Below are 23,168 nucleotides of genomic sequence, written 5' to 3'. Positions count from 1 at the left end.
AACCTTAACTCAATTATTGAAAGGTCGTGTCCCAGGTTTTTCCTGCCTATGGCTGTAAAAATGGATTTATAGTCTTGTATTTCACATTGTAGGCCCTTCGTTTGCATCAATCATGCTAATGGAAAAATTGACAATCATTTATTTAGATACAAACGATCTCCGATGTAGGGCTTTGGAAAGATGAAAGGAATTTGTAAAAGCTTTCAGTAACAGAAAGGACAAAGGTTGATTAGAAAATACCAACATTTCTAATTCGTCATTCTCTTTCCTTCTCCTATAAAGGTATTCTTTCAACTGTGCCTGTTGCACAACTTGAAAATATTTAAAGTACTCTCTCCCCCTGCACAAAATGAAGTCAAAACGCTCAAACAGAAAAGTTTGAGAGACGCCACGCGCAGTAAGCAGTGCATAGCCAAAACAGGGGAAAAATCATGAAAGTTTTTCACCATCAGTGTAGAATCAGTCCAAAAGACTCAACAGATGAAACGAGTTAAGAGAGTTCAAGACTGAGGACCATAATAAATTCTTTAAAGTGAAAACATTCCCAATAATTGTTACTAATATCATAACGTAAAAACGTTTACGATGCAGATGACCATCCAAAATGAATACAGACTTATGTTTTTCTTGATGGAAAGAAACTCGGGCTAGGAACCACATGATGATCGAAGTGCTTCATATGAAGATGACTTCCGTGGCAAATTTAAGGAAAATCGGAGACAGAAAAAACAATGGAGAAACAACTTCAGTTCACAATCATTATATTTAACAACCCTTACCCAGGGTTCTGAAACGAGTTAATGAAAATTCGGCTGTCACTAAGCAATTCATGTCTATATATTAAAAGAAAAAAATATGAACAAATATATATATATATATATATATATATATACACACACACACACACACACACACACATACACACACACATACATATATATATATATATATATATGAAATAATAAAAGATTTATCCGACATTACTAAATGCAGCTAAATAGTTCTATACAATAAAACTTAATAATTTACTCTCGAGTCTGCCGTAATGTAAAGGATATTTAATAATCCACGGTCAAAAAAGGAAAGAGATAGAAAGATACAATTACTGTTTGTAAATTAAGCCGGTTTTGTGCCAGCACCGGTTACTGATCCTTCAACAATCTGTGTGTATGAGTTTGTATGTATGAGAGAGAGAGAGAGAGAGAGAGAGAGAGAGAGAGAGAGAGAGAGATCGGAATAATTCAGCTGAACGACGGCATTCTATAATTAGAGAAATAATCAAGTAAATGAATAATTAAATAAATAAATAAGATGAAATAAATAAAAGCAACAGACAGCACTCTTGGCGAGGGAGGAGGAGGAGACAGGAGAAAGCAAGGTATAAGCACAATCATTTCCTTTATGTCGTCATAAAACCTCATGAAACGTATATAGCTTCGGGGATGATGCGCATTTGCTTCCCTTTTTCGAATGATACTGCGTCCTGGGCGACAAAAACTATATGTTGTGCATTTCCTTGCATGAGAGAGAGAGAGAGAGAGAGAGAGAGAGAGAGAGAGAGAGAGAGAGAGTGGGACTGATAGGTACATGCACTGTTACTAGATCACCCAAAATTTACGTATAAGATCTGACCTGGGTTTTACTTTGAGATATTATTAATATTATTATTATGAAGCGATTTACCCTTCGGGAAAGAGTATGAACATGTTCGGGCAACTATATGACGTACGAAAAGAATGCAGTCCTGGGCTGCTGGACTGAGGGCGATTTTGAGGATGTGTTCTATGTAAAATATATAGCTGAAAGATATAAGCGTGGAAGGTGTGGTAAATTTGAGAATGCTTGTACAAGTTACTATTGAGGCCGCAGGCAGGACAATTATGAGGCTAAAAAATGTGGAGACTCAAGTAGCTGATGGGACTACAAGTGAGATAATGTAGCATGGTCTGTAAGGTATGTTCGGAGGAGGGGAATTTTCCAAAGGAATGGGTGGGAAGAATGCTTCTTCCCTTGCATAAGGACAATAGCGACAAAGGGGACTATGAATTTCAAGGAAATAATTTTTCTTAGCATACCTAGGAGGGTGTACGCACTACTGATTCAAAGGGTTTAAGCATGGGATAGGTCGTGCACATCATGTTTTTTATCTTAAAGGGTACAAATATTTAAGAGGCTTGAAAGTAAATAAAAAAAACTATATGTGGCATACATGAACGTAGGTAAAGCTTATGATAGAATTTTTAGAGCACAGTGGATGGTGCCGAGAACGTATGATGTATAGGGTAGATTCTTGAGAGCAATGAAAAAATTTTATGGTGTAGATGGAACAAGGATTTGAGTCTGTAGAAGGGAGAGTGGACTGGCTTGGTGTAAAAATGAGGCTGAGACAAGGGTATGTTTGTCTCCAAGGCTAATTAACATTTTGAATGATGGGGTGATTTAAAACGTCAGAGAAAGGACAGTTTGTGTAAGTGCAAAGTTGTAAGATAAGAAGACGGATCATGAGTGGATTGGGAAAGATTAATGGTAACAAATGATACAGAACTGATTGGGGACAGTGAAGGAAACTTCAGAGGTTAGTTAAAAGTTAAGTATACCTTAGTTTAACCAGACCACTGAGCAGATTAACAGCTCTCCTAGGGCTGGTCCGAAGGATTTGACTTATTTGATGTGGTTAAGAACCAACTGGTTACCTAGCAACGGGACCTACAGCTTATTGTGGAATCCGAACCACATTATACCGAGAAATGAATTTCTATCACCAGAAATAAATTCCTCTAATTCTTCATTGGCTGGCCGGAGAATCGAACGCGGGCCTAGGAGAGTGCTTTCAGAGGTTAGTGACAGAAATTGAAAGTGTTTGCACGAGGTGAAAAGTTATACAGGTAACCGAAACCAAGGGAGGTAGATTAGGGAATGTTTACAAGAACTGTGAAAAACGGAAGCACAATATCTGATAGGTATTTCGGAGTAAATATCTGAATTATGGCAGGATGAAAGAGGAGATAAGTCACAGGATAAGTAAAGCAAGAAAGACAGAAGGATATCCACAAAAGATAGGGAGGAAACTTGGATTATCTACTGCAGCCTAAGTTGAATGTATGACGATATTTTTGAACCAACTCTCCTTTATGGAAAAATGTGTAGATGTAGACTGTGAATGAAGGAAGCAGGTGGAAGTTCTAGAGATGTTACATACGATTTGTAGTAGAGGATGTGAAATTAGTGGTTATAAGGTTTAGAACAGATGATGGATAAGATGTTTAGAGAGTTTTGGGTCCTGAGGAATAAATGGAAAATGACAGGATGGTGAAAAGTGTACACATTTCGTAAGTTTTGGGTTGGGGGGGAGGAGGAAAGGAGGGCCTAGAACGGGATGGATGCGTGAAGTGAAAGAGGTATTGTAAAAAAGGCCCTCAAAATCAAGGAAGTGAAACCGCATGGAAAATAGAGGTGAATGGTGCGGTATGTGTAAGCATTGCTGGTGAGCGTCCTGTGTAGGTGAATTAAGCGGTTAGCGTTGTGACAATTTTCTCTGCAGGGAATTCACCTATGATTCAGCTGTTTAAGAGTGAATATAGTCGAGATTATTGTCTTTTCTGTTGTCGGGTGTCACCTTTTATCGAGAGAAATGGCTGAATACTGAAACACAGAGAGAGAGAGAGAGAGAGAGAGAGAGACTGTGGTGTGATTAGTAACATCATCACTTCTCCTTGCAAGGGGACCAATGACTGAATCTTGGCTGAAAATAAGTGGGTAGGAAAGCTCTATTAGGAGCCCAATGTGCCTCTGTGAGGGTGGAAAAGGGCATGGGGCTAGCAATCTCATCATAAAAAAGACGTGCTGAAGTCTATGATACCACACTCCCTAAGGGCAAAGGAGCATAGTGAATAATGCATGTATATATATATATATATATATATATATATATATATATATATATAATATATACATATATATATATATATATATATATATATATATATATATATATATATATATATATATATATATATATATGTGTGTGTGTGTGTGTGTGTGTGTGTGTGTGTGTGTGTGAGCTTGTGCCAGCGGAAACAAAGACTTATGATTGGAATTGGAAGTCAGAGCAAATGCAGCAAAGAATTGTAACTTGACTGACTGTGGTATAGAGGCTTAACACTTACGTCTCTTGTAATAAAAATATTCAGTGCGCTTAGTCTCAGCAGACTGGAGAAAGAAACTAATAAGAAGGTTCGAGATGAACGAGCGGGTTTTAGAAAAGGAACGAGCTGCGCAGAACAAATACTTGTGTTAAGACATTGTGTTGCCGTACATAGAGTTTTTAAGTACCCTTGTGATGGGTTTTCTTGATTACGCTAAGGCATTTGACAGCGTCCACAGACCAATATGATGGAAGGTCTTGGGTCACTGAGGCATTCTTGTTAAATATGTAAAGCTAATTAAAAACTTCCATGAATGAAGTAGGTGCAATGATGATGGGGTCTTGTCAAGTGGACTTGCAACAAATATCAGTGTTCTACAAGGGAATCTTATTACACCCTTGTTGTTTATCTACTTTATATATCTCATAATGAAAAAAGTGCTCGGAGATGGAGAAGAATGTTTAGACTGGCGTAAAGACTGTACAGGTTCTCTTGAGTAAGAATCTGGTGAAACACCTAAAAGCAAATCAAACAATGAGTGGGCTGAATAAAATGTGGAAATTAAATGGAGTGAAACTGCATACAATACAAAGGCAAAATTATACGTAGGTCTAGTTGGATCTTCATTGCTATAAGGACAAAAGCCATGTTATGACGATTAAACTATATTTAAAAGATTTCTGTTGATTTGAAGATAAAGTTTATTTAAGAAGAATATTAGGAGTCAGATGGCAGGATAGACTTAGATATAATAACATAAGGGAACGGATGATTAATTCGCACAACCCCTGAGAGAATGGTATGTGAGTGTTAGTTGAGCTTATGTGGGCACATGAAGAGTTGGAAGGCCCGACCTATTTGGATGAGAACTGTGAGAGGAGAGGCTGAAGACGTGTGGAAATTTGTGGAAGAAAATGCACAAGAAAGACATGAGTAGTGGAATTTTGCAGAAGCCCTATATGCGCCACATGGTGTTGTAAGTGATGATACATACATCTATACTTACATACATACATACATACATACATATATATATACATATTACACATATATATATATATATATATATATATATATATATATATATATATATATGTGTGTGTGTGTGTGTGTGTGTGTGTATGTGTGTGGGTACGCCCATGATCAATTCATTGATATATAAGCACACAAACACACACAGGTGTGTATGTCACAAAACAGCCGTTTTTCATGTAGGAGTCGGTTCCGAAGAAAATCAAAACAAGAACTGCTTCCGGGTTCCTCCTGAAGATGCTACATAAAGTGAGAACCCAGTACAAACATTTCCAAAACCTCAGAAATCAACACAACACCACATAATATATACGCACGAATAACTGTACAGTGAGAGACAATGTATGACAAAATGACATTCCAATAAAGATCAAGCAAAAAATGCGCAGAAGTTTCTTCGGCGCAATCGAGTTTTCTGTACACCGCATAATGCTGTATGAAACTTTCAGCCACGATCCATGAAACTCTCAGCCGCAGACCACGAAACTTTCAGCAACAGGTGGCCTGTTGTGTTGGCACCTCTAGCGTTTCCAAACGCACGATCATGGCTAACTTTAACCTTAAATCAAATAAAAACTGCTAAGGCTAGAGGGATGCAATTTGGTACGTTTGATAACTGGAGGGTGGATGATCAACATACCAATTTGCAGCCCTCTAGACTCAGTAGTTTCCAAGATCTGAGGGCGGACAGAAAAAGTGCGGACGGACAGACAAATAGCCATCTCGATAGTTATCTTTCACAGATAACAAAAAACCTCTTTCATTACATGTATACTGCAGTCCTTCCCGTGTTTCTTCTCATAATGGTCATAAAGACTCCATAGGCAAACAAAACCTCATGCCAAGGAACGTTGAAGCTGCAGGCGGGTGGGGCGGTCAGCTCTGCGGAAAGGCGGCTTACGCTGATAATCCTTTAATTACCTTTCAGGATGGTGTCCGCACAAGACATCGCCATCTTTACTCGTCTTCCTTTGTTGGGGAATGTTCGAACCCGTTTCTTTCTTATCTGCCTAGCGTACCGAACACGAGAGTGTCAACATAATCTCCTTCTCCTCCATATACATCTACAGTATATTATACATATACATATATATATATATATATATATATATATATATATATATATATATATATATATATATGTATATATATATATATATATATATATATATATACACATATATATATATATTATATATATATATTCATATATATAATGAATATATAAACACATAACCTTAAACTGTTTTCCATGTATACACTTTGGCCTTAAAGATGCGACTCAAAAAATTGGTTAATTATTTAATCCCTCAACCAATCACTACTCAGGTCTCAAAGTCACGCACACACACACACACACACATGTGTATGTGTGTGTCCTGCATGTATATGTGCGTGTATGTCTGCAGTCAATTCAAACACCTGATGAAAGCGTTGAAGTTAACTCTTAGCAGGGGTGACTGGAAAAAAAAAAAAAAAAACCAAGCAAGGCGACAGTTGCTGCCGCGTTCATCCTTTCACTGACCAATCCAGCCTCCATCCAAAAAGACAGTCGCCTTCATAAGGTCAGAGTATTATGTCAGTGGAAGGACGCTGCTAAACAGAAAGGACTAAAATCGTCCACCTTTATCTCTCGCTATCGCGTCTCGCCATCTAATCCTTATTTACTTTTTTTCTTTGGTGAGGTTTACACTCCCTCGTAACAAATCTCCCGGATGTAAAAGCAAAACAGAATCACCCGGGCCATGCTTAGAGGAGATTTGGTGCTACAAGCTTTTCTGTGCAGACAAGCTGCATGACTTGTAGTCGAGGAGTAAGAGTAGACCTTGTCGTCATCTCTGATTGCCGTAACCTGAGGATCCTACGGTGTTTAAGAGATAAAGGGCTTTGATAAGTGCCTCGCCAACAAAGAAAATTTTCTTTTACACACACACACACACACATAAATATATATTTATACATACATATGTAAATATATATATACTGTATATATATATATATATATATATATATATATATATATATATATATATATATATATATTCATTATATATGTATATAACACATACACACATAAACACACACAAACACACATATATATATATATATATATATATATATATATATATATATATATATATATATATATATATATATATATATATACTGTATATATGTCGCATGTCCGCATGTCGGTGGTGTGTGTGTTTGAGGGACGTATTTGGATGATATCATCGCATGAAATTCATTACACTGGACTTTATTATTACAAAGCACTCCCAATGGGAGCCATACTGTGATATAAAACCGCTAACAATGTTTACTTAGCATCTTAAACGTCCTTCTTCTACGGTCTGAAAAATTCATTTGCGGTTGTCAACGGTCATTTGGTCTATGCAATGTAGAAAATCCCTGACAGATTATTATTATTATTATTATTATTATTATTATTATTATTATTATTATTATTATTATTATGATCTCTTCAGATCACTCTCTTACTTTCCTACCACAAACATAAACCTAATGTTATCATTTTAGATGGTCGTACTTTTTCATGTACCCTTTTAGTAGCTGACGAGGACAATATTGAAATGACAGAAATATGTTCAAAATAATAAACTGTTATAAAAATAAGAGGGTTTTGTTCGAAAATAAAGTAAACAAGCTGAAAGCGAATGAAGCGGATCAAGAATTATATACAGAACACTTTGGACTGAATGCCATCTCAAATGTTCAGGGGCCGCATCACCCGACCCGATAATTATCATCCGGACATAATGACGTGTTCTTCTGGTGTTCCACATGTCAATCCGTTCATGTTATTTTCGAAGGGCAGTTAAAAGCCGGTGTCTTGCTAGTAAATCGAAGTCAAAATCTCTGAGACGAGAGAATTGCCAAAGGCATACTATAATTGTTGAATCATAAAAGAACCTCTGTGCAGAAAACTCCTATAATATTATCTTTTTATACTCCTACACAGAAGGCTCACCGGCAGTCTGTCGAATTCCTACACAAAATAAGCCACTCATCAATATCTTGTACTCATTCCGGTGCTTCCCGGTTATGAAGACTCTTCCTTCCCAAAGCCTCTTACACACCATCTATCCAGCGCTTCTGGGTGTTCTACTTCCACCTAACACTTCCACAGTATACTACATTCTTTCCACATGACAGAACCATCTCGAAAAACACTGATTTATCCCTTCATCATCACTAGCCTTTTTACCACCTCTAATAAAGATCTCATTATATCACATGTTCAATTCTTCTTGTGCCACGTACTACTCAATCGATTCATCTCAACCGATTCACCATTTTTCCGCTCAAACAATTCACCATTTTTCCTCCTCTGCTTTTGAAATCCTTACTTCCCGTTCATAAAGGAAGCTGACTCAACAGTTCTTTCATGCATTCCTGTCACCACTTTCACAGACACTTTCACACTTTCACAGACACTTTCAGACCTCTCCCAGTCATTAGCAAACAACCTGCTACCTCCCTTGCTACACCGCCGGCTCTGTGACTCACCTCTTCTCTCTTACAACCGTCATCCAATATATTGACTCCCAATTATCTATATGAATTTATTCACTTCCCTTCTTCCATTACCCATATAAGTATTCATTCCTCTATCTTCCTGGTTTCCAATTAGCCAATAACTTTACTCTGACTCACATTTACTTTTTGCTATTGTCTCTAGCAAATATTTTAGAACTCGTTCAAAATTTCGGCAGCTTCTCTTTTCTATGTCCATTTCGACACTATCATCTGCAAACCTCAGCCATTCCACATTTAATATATGATCCATGTTCCTTTCCACAACTTTGCACTTTCATCTGTTGCTCTTTCTCCGACCTCTGGCATCTGCCCTTAAAGGCATTAAACACCCATGGAGACATGACCCCACTTTTACATCAAACAGGCAATTATCCTGCCTACATATTCTACCACGTACTTTGCATCCATCACAAAAACTTTTTATCACTCTTCAAAACAATCCTATCTTCCACACCATGCATTCTCAGCATCCTCCACATTGCCCCACTGTAACTTCTATTACAAGCATATATATATATGCAATTACATATATATTGCATGTGTATATACATGTGTGTGTGCGTGTACGTGTGCGTGTGTGTGTGTGTGTGTTTGTGTGCGTGTGTGTAAATGAAATTATGAAAGTGAAAAACCTGATAATCCTGTAAAAGTCTATTAAGCATTCCTCGCCCTGCCCACCTAATCTCATGGCACGTAAAAAATAAGAAAAAAGACAAAGAAAACCCTCATAATGATACGGTAAGTTTCCCCAAAGTAATTTCGCCGGCGCATATCAGCAAACACAGCGCAGACAACCCTAATTAGGTAATTGGCTCCGCAAAGCCGTTTAAAAAAAGAACAACGTTCAAGACCCCGTTATCGAGAGTTCCCGATAATTAGACATATGTAAAATTCCCGGTTTATGTTACGCTTCGTGGGCTTTCTTTGGACGAAGAAAAGTAAAAAAAAAAAAACCTGGAAAGGAATAAGTGATGAAGGAAAACTCATTTCATGAGGATCTTTGCACCATGGGAACGCGCCATTACGACGGAATAATAATTACGACGCCAAATAACCCTACATAAATCAGATTAAATCTGGAATATTAATGCTGGTTTTCGACCGCAATCAGATGAAAGTCTGTGAGGCGCCTGCAAGTAGGGCATAGTCTTAGCATTTTTATATCGATTCCATAATTGTAAAATCCTATGAGTTTATTAAGGATAAATCTCAACATGTTGTATCTTTTTACTTATTAAAATGTCCTGCTCTTTCATTTCTATTCGATCACTGTTGAAAGACTTATTAGTTTATCAATACAACAGAAATTCTAAATCAAACTCTCGCACAGTCCAGATGCTCTCGACAGCAATGTCCAAAGAAGTATTACAATAGCTACAACTGTATCTACAGAAATATCTATGTGTCTAAATTTCTTCTTCTTCTTCTTTTAACGTGCTTTTTTCCCATTTCTGTATGGGGTAAGTACGATGCCTTCTTTTGAAGGACTTTTGATTTGGCTTTGGGGTAGACCGAAGTCTCGATCGGCTGCCCTGCCTGACATCGCTTAGACCCCGGTAGCGTATGGTACATGTATCATACCAAACCCAACGCCCTTTCTCCCAGCAGCGAGAAGTTGTTGCGCGGGTAGGTCGAGAGTTCGAGACGTGTGAGATGTTTGTTATGTTTTTAGAAGATGTTGGAGTGGCTTTGTTTTGTGTGTGTATTTAGTCTGTAACACCCATTTGCTTTTTGAGCAAACCTATCCGTTGATTACATACATAATCCCGGGGTGTCTACACGGATAGCAAAGTGTCCGCCTCTCTGATCAGTCGGCTGCGGATTTGAACCCGCGCCACAGACCTCTACGAAGTCCGAAGCTGCTGCTGTAACCAACTGTGCCATCGAGGCTCCTCTATCTGTGTCTAAACAGCAACTGAAAATAAATTTCGAAGTCGTCACAGCCTACGTAAACTTTACGAGATAAACAAGTAAAAAATGCGCCGAAGCTTCTTCGGCGCAATCGAGTTTTCCATACAGCGTATAATGCTGTATGAAATTCTCAGCCACGGTCCATGAAACTCTCAGCCATGACCCATGAAACTTTCAGCTACGGCCCGGTGGTGGCCTGTATTGTTAGCACTTATAGCGATGCCAGACACACGATCATGGCTAACTTTAACCTTAAATAAAATAAAAACTACTAAGGCTAGAGGGCTGCAATTTGTGATGTTTGATGATTGAAGGGTGGATGATCAACATACCAATTTGCAGCCCTCTAGCCTCATTAGTTTTTAAAAGTGCGGACAGAAAAAAGTGCGGACGAACAGACAAGGCGAACGTAACTGGGAGCATAAGAGAAGGAAGGAGACCTTATTTCACTTGTTTTTTCTCACTTTTTTCGTCTCCGATTTATGACTGTTCGTGACATCAGTCGTAGGAGGGGAAATTCAGCTGAATATTTTAAATAGCGTTTACGTAAAACGCTTAACTTAATTCGTCGGTGGGCGTCTAAAATGTTCATGTAACGTTCATTTTGGGTGAATTTTACTTAAAATGCGTCATATCAAAGTTACAATTACAAGTGACTTCTCATTACAATGGCCCATATTACATTGAGACTTATAGGTGATTAATAATTAAAAGCAGATACTGTAACGCTCATCTTGTTTGTGAGAAATTATCGGAAACGTTGGAAACATCGTCGAATTTAATGTGAGGTTAATTACGCCAGGTCTGACTCTTCATGATCGTTGGTAATACATCAAAACTGACAGCTGCCCGACACTTGATCTGAATTATTGAAGACTTGCTGTCAAGCAGTTTGACAGCATGAAAAGGACGCACACACACGCAATCTCAATCGATAATTGAAGAGGGGGTGGGAGAGGTTACCGAGTTGCATGACGTGCTCTTGCAACCTGGCTATGAGAAATTATGCAAATGTCCCGAACTCAGACAAACGAACAAAGTTACAGGCAGAGCAAACTTTCCTATACCCTTATGGAAATGACGAGCTGCATATGAACCTTCTGTTCAGGCATGTGAAATGGCTGACTAAGGGGTTTTTCCTTGATGGAGCTGTTAAAAGATAAATGTGGCAACGGCTATTAATTTTTTTAATTAAGGCTACCCCTAATATTAAAAATGGCACCCGCACGCACACACATACATACACACACACACACACACACACACACACACACACACACACACACATACATATATATATATATATATATATATATATATATATATATATATATATATATATATATACACACACACACACACAGTATATGTCTGGGCTGAGACGGTCGACAGGTGCGGGCTGCAGTGAGGGCCTAGACAAATTTCAGTAGGTTAAGAGGAAGCCCGTATGAGCAACACTTGTACCTTAACAGTGAGTTCAAGCTCCTTTGCCTTATATTTTCTCACTTAAATGCTGTTTATGCATTTTCCGTATGTATCTAGAGTTAACTTTGATTTACTTGCTGTTTTCCTCTATACTTACTCATCTGCCGCATCTGAGCATTTTGCTCTGTAAAACTGTTCTTCGTAAATTGATGGCGTCTCAGAGCTGTTGTATAAAAAATCTTTTGGACATTGTGCATGGCGATAATAATAGTAGATGTTAAATAAGCATAATGTTCAATACATCATAAAAGTGAATATTTACATTAGGATAAAATACATTCGATACCACACGATTTCGGGATCCATGCTTACTATGGACACAAATATTTCTTTAACAATTCATCTCAAAACACTTGGAAAATATAAAACAAATGAAATCTTTTACAACGAACTTTCTTAATACAGTAAAAGATGGCAAATGCTTTACTTCGAATTCTCAACTTTCACGCTTTGGAAGGGGAAATCTGGTGTTCTGGCCAAGCGTTAGAATATAAAATGGAAATCATCTGAAAAAACTAATCAAAATTTAGAAAGAGGTCATATGATGTATCCTCAAGCTGTCATTCTCTAAAGAGTAATTTCACCTTTAGAATATTAATTCGATTACGACGTTAAAACATTTTAGTAAATGCTTGCGGCCTTTCATATATTAAAATGAAACACACAAACTAACTAATTACAACAGATATTTGATGATTACACCCTGCACGTGGTATATTCATCAAAAGCAATTAATCATCAAACAAAAAAAGTTAAGTATACCTTCGTTTAACCAGACCACTGAGCTGATTAACAGCTCTCCTGGGGCTGGCCCGGAGGATTAGATTTATTTTGCGTGGCTAAGAACGAATTGGTTACCTAGCAACGGGACCTACAGCTTATTGTGGAATCCGAACCACATTATAACGAGAAATGAATTTCTATCACCAGAAATAAATTTCTCTAATTCTTCATTGGCCGGTCGGAGAATCGAACGCGGGCCCAGCAGAGTGCTAGCCGAGAACGATACCAACCCCTCCAATGAACTTCAGTTATCAAACAAAACAGCAGTACTGAATTATGGGCACTGTTCACGCAATAAAAAGGATCGTTCGTCAAGGAAGTCACATAAGACCTAATAGCATTAAAAAAAAAAGCAAAACACTACCACATACAAATTCTTCAGAGAGAGAGAGAGAGAGAGAGAGAGAGAGAGAGAGAGAGAGAGAGAGAGAGAGAGATAAGCACAGTGAATAGACGCCTATGAATAGTTTTACGACACTCATAATATGCAAAACGGAGCGATTTTATCAGACAATGATGCTCTTTGATAGTCATAAAGGTGCTCTTGCTGCACAGTATTATTTTTTGGATATATATATATATATATATTATTATATTTTATATATATATATATATATATATATATATATATATATATATATATATATATATGTGTGTGTGTGTGTGTGTGTGTGTGTGTGTGTGTGTGTGTATTATCACAGCTAGCATAGTCATCCTTCCTGTTTTCAGGAAGTTCCTCAAGGGTGAAACCCAATGTTGTTCACGGGGAGTATTGTGTAAGTATACACACACACACACACACACACACACACACACACACACACACACACATATATATATATATATATATATATATATATATATATATATATATATATATATATATATATATATATATATATATATATATATATATATACAAGTCATGGAAGACAGACAAGTCAACACATGACCTACAGCCTGTATGATCGCGCGAGCATTCACTTATCACAGACGCCATAACTAAAAATCTGAGCTTGTGTATATAAAAATGTGTATAATGAATGAATCTCACTAACTAAAGATTGCCCACATATACAGCGACCATATAAATAGGTTTATTTAATAGAAAAGGATTAGTCTGTAAAGTCTCCAACTAAGACAAAGTAACGAGGAACAAGATAACCTGGCTGCAAAAAGAGTATCCAGCCCTATGCTTGGAAAAAAGTCTTCAGCAAGCCTTTTGGTAAATGGCTTGGTCCTACGACAAAGGTCGTGTGACTTTCAGACGGCAAATCCGATTAGGACCCCTCTTCCCTAAGGTCGAACCCTTTAATCTAATACCCGCTGACAGGATGTTGCCATCGGACAACTTCAGGATGAAGATTTCAGCCCGGCAGTTCATAGTTCGATTCCATTTTATAAAGTCGCTGTTTTGTTATGTCGTGCTGTATTATGTATACCACAGTATATAAAAGGCAGACGAGTTCGTTACTTCTGTTTTTTTTTTTTTTTAACTCAGTACGGCATTCTACTCCACGCAAGCTTTGTCAGCAAGTTGACTGGATTTTAAGGTGTTCCGATGTCTTCTTCAAATCTCAAAAATTTCTGTATCTAAATGCAGATCCTCCTCAAAATCTATCAACTCTTCCTAGGCCTATAAACGTCCTCTGAGATCCATCCACGTCTCGAGTGACTATGAAAGCTCCGTCCATCTATCGGCAAAAGCGTAAAATTACGTCAGTAATAGTGAATCTTTCTCGTCCCCGAAGTAAATGAACAATAAAATAAATCGCTAATTGCCAAAAAGTCCGTGAAGACGTTCCCTACAGCATCTTCATACATATCCACCACAGATGAGAACTACTAGTTATCTACAGTAGAAAGCTTGAAACTTTTCGCTGCGGAATTTATTTTGACTCATTCCCAGCTAAGTGCACATTTGGAAATGCTTCCAGTTTAATAAAAAAAAAATAACCACATTTTAAGGCCTATATTTCAGGATTGCACGTAATACATCATGTGTAAAAAAATATTAAAAAGTGGAAAAAGCAAAAAAAAAAAAAAAAAAAATTTGTTGGATTCTGATAGTTTTGTTAGTGGCACAAGTAACCCTTTTAGTACAATATCAATGTATGATATATTCATGTTCCATATTTGCAACACTTATTGTACATTCTGCGTAAATGCTATACTTCAAAATATGTGCAAAATGATACAGATATCTTTATTAGTGATACTATCCATCATTTCTCTACACCAACAATCTGATATCTGTCCCTTGCAAATACTACTCTGAAACCTGGCGTATCTGACATGAAGCTATTCTTACTCAGATAACTTTCAATGGTACGTTTGTGAACTAACCCCACTTCAAAAGCAACAAAAGCCTGTATATCCAGGGAGGTTAAATCTGTCCACTGGTGATACCTTGATTTTTTAGGCAAAGGTTGCTTCTTAGCTTTCATAACATAGAAATATTTATTTGATTCTTTTGCAACGTGATCATCTATTTTCTAAGGAAAAAATTTAGCAAGGCATTTGTAAGAGTCAAGTTTCCAAATCTAATTATCTTATTAGCCTATAAATTATTTTATTACCCTCCTATTTGGGATTATCATCATTTAATTCAACTTCAATCCAGAATCATCTATATCACACATATACATGCGTATACACACACACACACATATATATATATATATATATATATATATATATATATATATATATATATAATAAATACATATATATATATATATATATATATATATATATATATATATATATATATATATATATATATATATATTATATATTGCTGTTCGACCTCTCTCCTTTAATTGGTAGGAATAGAATCAAAACCAAAAGGAAAAGAAAAAGAAACAAGACAAGACAGCACCAAAACCCAAGCTTCTTCCACTAAACCTGAGGAGAGAGGGGTGCTGATGCTGTTTTCAAATTCCAACCAACTGTCTTAGTAGATTATGAATTTACCTTAGGGACCTATCTAACAGAGATGGTTTCACCGGGGCCACCTTTAGTGGGGGTGTCCCTAAGCATCACTTTTCTATGAACTGTGTATAGGCGATATTTTTTGCCATTTTTCAGACTGCCGCAGGGTAAGGAGGGCTGGATGGCCACAACAGGCCAAGCCCTCTAAGCAGGTCGTCCCAGGGCAGAGAGAGTACAGCAACCAAGCGCAGAGGGCACACAAACGGTAGTGCTTCCGCACCTTTTCTTTTGTTTCTTTTACTTAGTGGAACACGTTAATTGTATCACCAGACCCCGGGTGTCAATTGCAAGTGCGTGCAAGCATCCTAAATAAGGTAAGTCTGATGATGACAATTACTCGCTGTTCTCCTGCTATCTCTCCCACTGCATTTCTTCTTCATTTAATTTCTCTCTTCTTAGATACTGACTAAAGACCCTGGTGGAACCATATTCCTGTATGAAGTCGAGTATACGAAGTACAATTAGTGCTGCCTAGTGAGATTGCATAAGGTATCCCCCTTGCAGTAATTAAGGATTAGGGAGAGGAGGTATAAGTAATACTCAGGCAAGCCTTGGAACCTGATCATACCATTGTTTGGAAGAGGAATAGTCTTTAATTTGCTAGAAAACTGCTTATGAGAGCGCTACTAGAACGATCAGCTGTTGCATCATACTCTAAAAAGTAGGGGAAATATTACCGTGTCTGAGAGGGACAAATTGACAAGCTGTTATTGGCTCATGTAGATTCCCTCACTGTAACAACTCATTTTGTTGGACTGGGTGGGTAATCGATAGGAATATTTAATTTATTAGTTCAAGAATAAATCAAAATATTCAGTAACCTAGTTCCAACTGGCAACCTGATCTAATTAAGTTATTTATGTCTTTTGGGGTAACTATTAGCCTAAACTGATGGGATTACATGTACATGGATCTTTGGTATAGCAAGGCTGCATAAATCACAGTAACTTATAATTAAACTCATCCACATTATGATGTAATAATATATATATATATATATATATATATATATAATAATATATATATATATATATATATATATATATATATATATATATATATATATATATATATATATATATATATATATATATATACATATATATGTGTGTGTCCCACACTTTTTACTCTATCATTTAGAACGAGAGAGAGAGAGAGAGAGAGAGAGAGAGAGAGAGAGAGAGAGAGAGAGAGAGAGAGAGAGAGAGAGAGTAAAACGTTCGGTGGAATAGTGGGTCTGAGATAGGTGTGTGGTCTCTACACGTTGCTGTTTGAAAAGAAGCTGGCTTTATGCCAGCACGGAATCGTAATTATCATTCCGATGATATGCAAGTGATGAAGATGGTTGGGATTACGAGTTATGTTTAATGATGTTAAAGCCATAACGACGAATCTCCACGCTTGTTTGACATTTTTATGGATTTGGTGATGCATAAATTGGGAAAAAGTTTGGAGTTTTTCTGGAGAAAACTTGTGAAATTTTGAAAAACACAGAAAGAAAAATGTGAGAGGAAGATGAATATAAGCTGGAGAGTGCGTTCTGTCGGTACAGACTCCGAAATGGAACTACAACTATTCTGACCTTGCCTCAGCCAGGCAGCAGTTTTTGGTGCGCATTTGAGCGATGGATCCTTAACGGAATACGTCAAAATAGACCCAGGTCTGGAAACCGTCTTTGGAATCAAGAATTTGCTTCTGATTGCTGTTTTTGGACTGGCTACCGATGTAACAGGCAACATACTGGACAACAAATAAGAAGCAGAAGATCGATGATGATGAGTACAACGGAAAAAATTCAAGCATCGCAGGAAGTTCGTCTCGAAAGAGAAGAGAGGAGGAATCTGACACTGCTGAATGTCAATTTAACCAAAAAAGTTCATGATCTGGAAAATGCTCTTCAAGGAAAGAGAAAGGCAAAAGAGAAGGAGGAGATGGAAAGAAATGGACTGGAAAAAGAAAAGGAGATGCAAGTTGTACACAGGACTGTTTAATGAGCAGAAGATGGAATAACAAGTCTTGGAGGACAAGATCCTTTTGCTCGAGAACGAAGAGCAGCTGATGCGGAAAGGGATGGCGGCTCAGGAAAATGCACGAACTATGCTGGAAGATGAGATAACGAGGAAGAACGCAGAAAATAAGCGACTGACTAATAATGCTGCCGCAACTTCAAGAGCTAAGTGATACCCTGAACAACAAGGCAACGAGCTTGACTACTCAGTTGGCAAAGTTCAATTGTCAACTTCGTCAACAAGAAGAAGCAGCAGGTCAGCTGGAGACGGAACGGCGTGAGATGGGAGAAGAAAGGATGCAGATGTTTACAGAACCAGAGGACTAGAAAGCGAACTCAACCACTGGAAGACTGAGAAGGAAAATCTCAAGTTCAACGTTCGGGAACTGCAGGAGCAAGTTGGAAAGCTGTCGAGAGAAAACGGCTCCCGCCACTGTTAGCTACAGGAGATGGCCATGCTGGCCAGCAGCATGGAAGAGAAGAATCTTCTTTTGGAGGATGAGCTGAGAAATCTCCAGGCGAAGAGTGAAATGTTGCTCCGCGACTAACCTCCAGATGACGAGAGAACGCTTGGAAAAAGCAAACGAAAGACCGCAGAAAAGACTTGCTGTTCTTACGACCTGGCACGAGGCCGTAGGAGCTGGAATTAATCGGGCGGAAAGGAAATTAGAGTGAATCTCTAATAATGTAAGGCAGGAAGACTCACTATGTTTGCCGGAGGAACAATGATGTTATTTACACAAAGAAATCCACTCACTGCTTGTGCTTAGCTTCATATGTAAATATTCATTTTGTTTAGTTAATATTTTTCATCGCAAATTCAAGGATATGGATATAGGAAATGTAAAATCAACTTCCTTCTGTTTACTGACCATCAAAAAGCTAAGTTCATTTATGTCAAGGAATGCAATAATGACCTGGCACATAACATTGGACAAAAAAACAGTAATACCTTTATATATATATTTATATATATATATATATATATATATATATATATATATATATATATATATGCATATATAATATATATATATATATATGAATAAAAATATATATATATTGGTTTCAACTTTGAAGAACAGCTGATGAATGGTGGTAGAAATCACAATATACAGTATATAATTGGGGGACAGTACGGATAAACATACAAACCAATAGAATCACCTGACATTTCGGTCAAATTCAGATCTGAATGATAAAAATATATCATATATATATATATATATATATATATATATATATATATATATATATATATATATATATATATATAGACTGGATATAGGTATATTTAGTGCAGTCTGTCACTCAGCTTTATCAAACTCTAGCACGTACATAACAATAAATTCTCAATAACTTGAAAGGTCTGGAAAATACTAAGCCATTGATCAGAACAGCGTTTGATTTTGAGGAATTGGTGAACATATACATATATATAAATATATATAGAAATCACAATATACAGTATATATATATTGGGGGTCTTACATTAAAATATGGATAAACATAGTTGCATTTTCCAACAGCGAACATGGCAATAAATTAAAATTAAAATCACAAGTCAGAATTACTATTACAATAAAACGTTCACAGGTAAAATTACTAAAACCTATCCTAGAAGAAGGTAAAAGGCTGCGACAAACCTACCCAGAAGGAAGTTTAGTGATGAGTATTCAAAAGAGAGAGAAAATAAATAAATAAATAAACATTGAGAAGAAACAGTTTAACAATAATAGAGGATGTGTGGGAGTTATATCAGTTAATTTAATAATAATAGATTATATTGTTAAATCATTTGCTTTTATAATATTACTGAAAAATATATTTTCTATATGTTTTACATATCTTGGAGTGATATATTAGACTATATATAATAAATTTAAAGCTGACTCCTCTATGAGCATCGATGCGAACCCGCAACAGCCTCTAGTACATCCGACATAGATATACATCTGGGGCATATATATAACGTTGGATGTAAACAAGGGACTGAGCTGGTCTTTAAACTTGAAGAGCGCCAACTGTTTGGGGGTTCCTAGGATCTTGAGAGTTAAGGGCCGGTAATTCCTTTCGAAAGATGTTGAGAATTTTCTTCCTATCATCTTATATAGGGAACGCTGCGTATAAATTCATCTTAGGGACGGTGTAATAAAGAGAGGTGGCGTCATCTTCTTGTTCAACATGCTATTTAACTGTTTAAAAACAGTTTGGATGGAAAACAGTTGTTCCTGAAATAATTAGTGAGATATGTTATTTCGTCGTGAAAAAGTTAGCCAATTAGATAGTAAAAGCCCTGGAGGAGCGTAGAAAGAGCATTTAATTTAAAATTGAAAAACAAGAGCTATCCAAAATTATACCCAAACCCGTAACGTATCTTTTACGATATATGCCAGTGTAGAATCCTACCGGGTTCCTGGACACCAGAACGTATATTAGATTCTTTATATAAATATTTGGGGTGTTGGGTATTTGGAAGTCAAGAAAGAGTTTAAATAAGACAAACGTGTCATCAACATAACGTTTATAAAATAAAGGGAGGGAGGACAAGGGACAGGCGTCCATTATCAGAGTTCATAAAAATGTTGGCAAACGTAGGTATGAATTTTTATAGCTCTTGTTTTTTCAATTTTAAATTGCTCTTTCTACGCTCCTCCAATAACTTGAAAGGTCTGGAAAAATCCAAACTAGTTAAATAGCATGTTGAACAAGAAGATTTCACCGTCCCTAAGATGAATTTATAACTGTATGCAAGATGATTCTTTCATTGAAAATTCTCAACATCTTTTGCTTTATCAAACTCTAGGCAGATGTTTCATTTTACGGAAGAATTTTGGGGCAGATTATCTCTTCTCTCTCAGATATGTGTAAAACATTCTAACACATAGGACAACACACACACACTTGGTAAACTGTTTATTTATTATATGTTTATATATATATATATATATATATATATATATATATGTTATCTGTTTTAAAATATATATGAACATATACAAGTTTGGTGTATATAATAAATATATATATATATATATATATATATATACTATATATATATATGTATACATATGTAAATATATACTTATATATATGTATAAATGTATCAATATGTATGCATATATGTATAGATTTATATATATATATATATATATATATATATATATATATATATATATATATATATTATAATATGTTACAACTGTTTGAAACAGATGAGAATATTCCGGGTAGGAATATTGTAACGTACTGATTGGTCTATCTTCAGTAAGGCAATGGGAAGTTCGGCTGTTTTTTCCCTCTCTCTCTCTCTCTCTCTCTAAAGTTTGGCTTTCCCCTCTCTCTCTCGGCTTTCCCCCCTCTCTCTCTCTCTCTCTCTCTCTCTCTCTCTCTCACGGACGTCACAAAGATCTCTTTCGTTCTCGCATGGATTTCTCTCTCTCTCTCATTCCACATTAAAGAAATGAAATGGGTCGTATAAGGAAAACTCAATCTTTCCTACCAAAAATAGATTTATTATTTAAAGCAACCCAACAAGTAATGAACAAACAAAGCAAAGATTAAAATGCATCATAAATGAAATTGTCAAATAAGAAAACATCTAACTCAAGGTTCAGTCTCAGTCCAACTAAAAATCTGATTATGGCTAATAGCCTGCAAATTCAAAAATTCTCACATAGTCCATTATAGACTTTGTAAAGTCTAGTCTCAAGTCTCCCACATAAAATAATAGACATTGCAAAGGTTTGCGTCTGTCTTTCTCTATGATCACACCAACATGATAACCTCATGTTATTGCCCACAAAGTCATCACCACAACCACAACCATGACATCTTTCGAAAAAATTAAACACAGATAATACTCCCAAAAATATACAAGTGCAAAAACATAATAATGAAAAGTCTAAAATGCATGAGTAAATAGCATACTGGTAAAATATAGAACACAATAAAATAGAATATTGAAATGGTAAAATGCTACATCCACTTCCCACACAAGTTCAAAAATGTCTTGAAATATGGTAAAAGACCATAAATCCACAATTCACACAGAAAAACGAAGAGTCTGAACTGTACCTTATTCTGCCAATTCTAAGAGCTTGCCACACTCAAAGATAATGTCTTCACGATCTCGCTCTAGCTCTGCTAATGAAGACCGAACTAATTTTTGGGCAGAATTAGACACAAAATCGAGATTCTGTAACAAACGAACTCGTGTATGCTCATAGCAACTTGGTCATAATGACCCGGCCAATATCGCGTGTTCATCACATTAACTGCTGAGATGATCAACTATTTGCTGAATGCAACGATTCTGCAAGTGACGAGCTCACGACAGTACCATCTCACAATCAAAAATTCTTCCATCACACTCTGTACCTTCCAATGTTAAATCGGCCATATTTTCTGAAATAAATACACTGCTCTCTAATTACGTAAATCCTACAAGAAAATATTGTTTTATACTGCAACACATGTATTTTGCTATCATAAAACATGATCATCTTTCATGAATCAAACTTTACATATCACGAAAATTCCAAAACCTACCAAATTCTGCATCTGTCGTGAAACAGTTTTCCGATGAGTACTATAGGCCAGATGGCAGTAGTAGACGACCAAATGCGTTGTCAGCATAGGAGCAGAGTTTTCACGGTGAGGAGCAAAGTCGTTCTTTGGGGTGAAGTGATACAATACCCTATAGCTCAGCTACTGTATAGTCGTCCATCGCAGTAAAAGGTTTAAAGCATAACTGACAAATAAACTGGGTTTGATGTGACGAAAACAGTGGGTTAGGAGGGTATCCAGAAATAAACCCTATTTATAATGTGATGATGATGTAGTGAATAAAAGTTTAATAAATGAGTGTCCAAAGATATCCGACTTTTCAAAAATCCTCATTAAAATTTACATCCAGAAACTAATCCAGGTTTTCACGAAAATCGAAAACATTCGTCTTCAACGCATGATCAGTCAGCACTTCCAATGCCACAAGAACTCGACCCTTAACGTTTATCCAAATATGTTTGAAAATATTATCGTTGGCGTTTGACGTAAGGTAGCCTTCTTAGTAAACTTGATGAAAATCTGCGTCCAAATGTGAAGTTAAGTATACCTTAGTTTAACCAGACCACTGAGCTGATTAACAGCTCTCCTAGGGCTGGCCCGAAGGATTAGACTTACTTTACGTGGCTAAGAACCAACTGGTTACATAACAACGGGACCTACAGCTTATTGTGGAATCCGAA

At 36.6% G+C, this 23,168-nt stretch overlaps 1 protein-coding gene across 1 annotated transcript in view; it reads right to left on the bottom strand.

The window, feature by feature from the left end:
• Positions 1–23,168, bottom strand: part of LOC136831103 (connectin-like) — a 509,620-nt gene that overhangs the window by 389,897 nt on the left and 96,555 nt on the right.

The sequence above is a fragment of the Macrobrachium rosenbergii genome, chromosome 48 (assembly GCF_040412425.1).
Source record: "Macrobrachium rosenbergii isolate ZJJX-2024 chromosome 48, ASM4041242v1, whole genome shotgun sequence".
Lineage (NCBI taxonomy): Eukaryota > Metazoa > Arthropoda > Malacostraca > Decapoda > Palaemonidae > Macrobrachium > Macrobrachium rosenbergii.
Note: the sequence above shows the minus strand (reverse complement) of the source record. Positions and strands in the feature narration are given on the sequence as shown.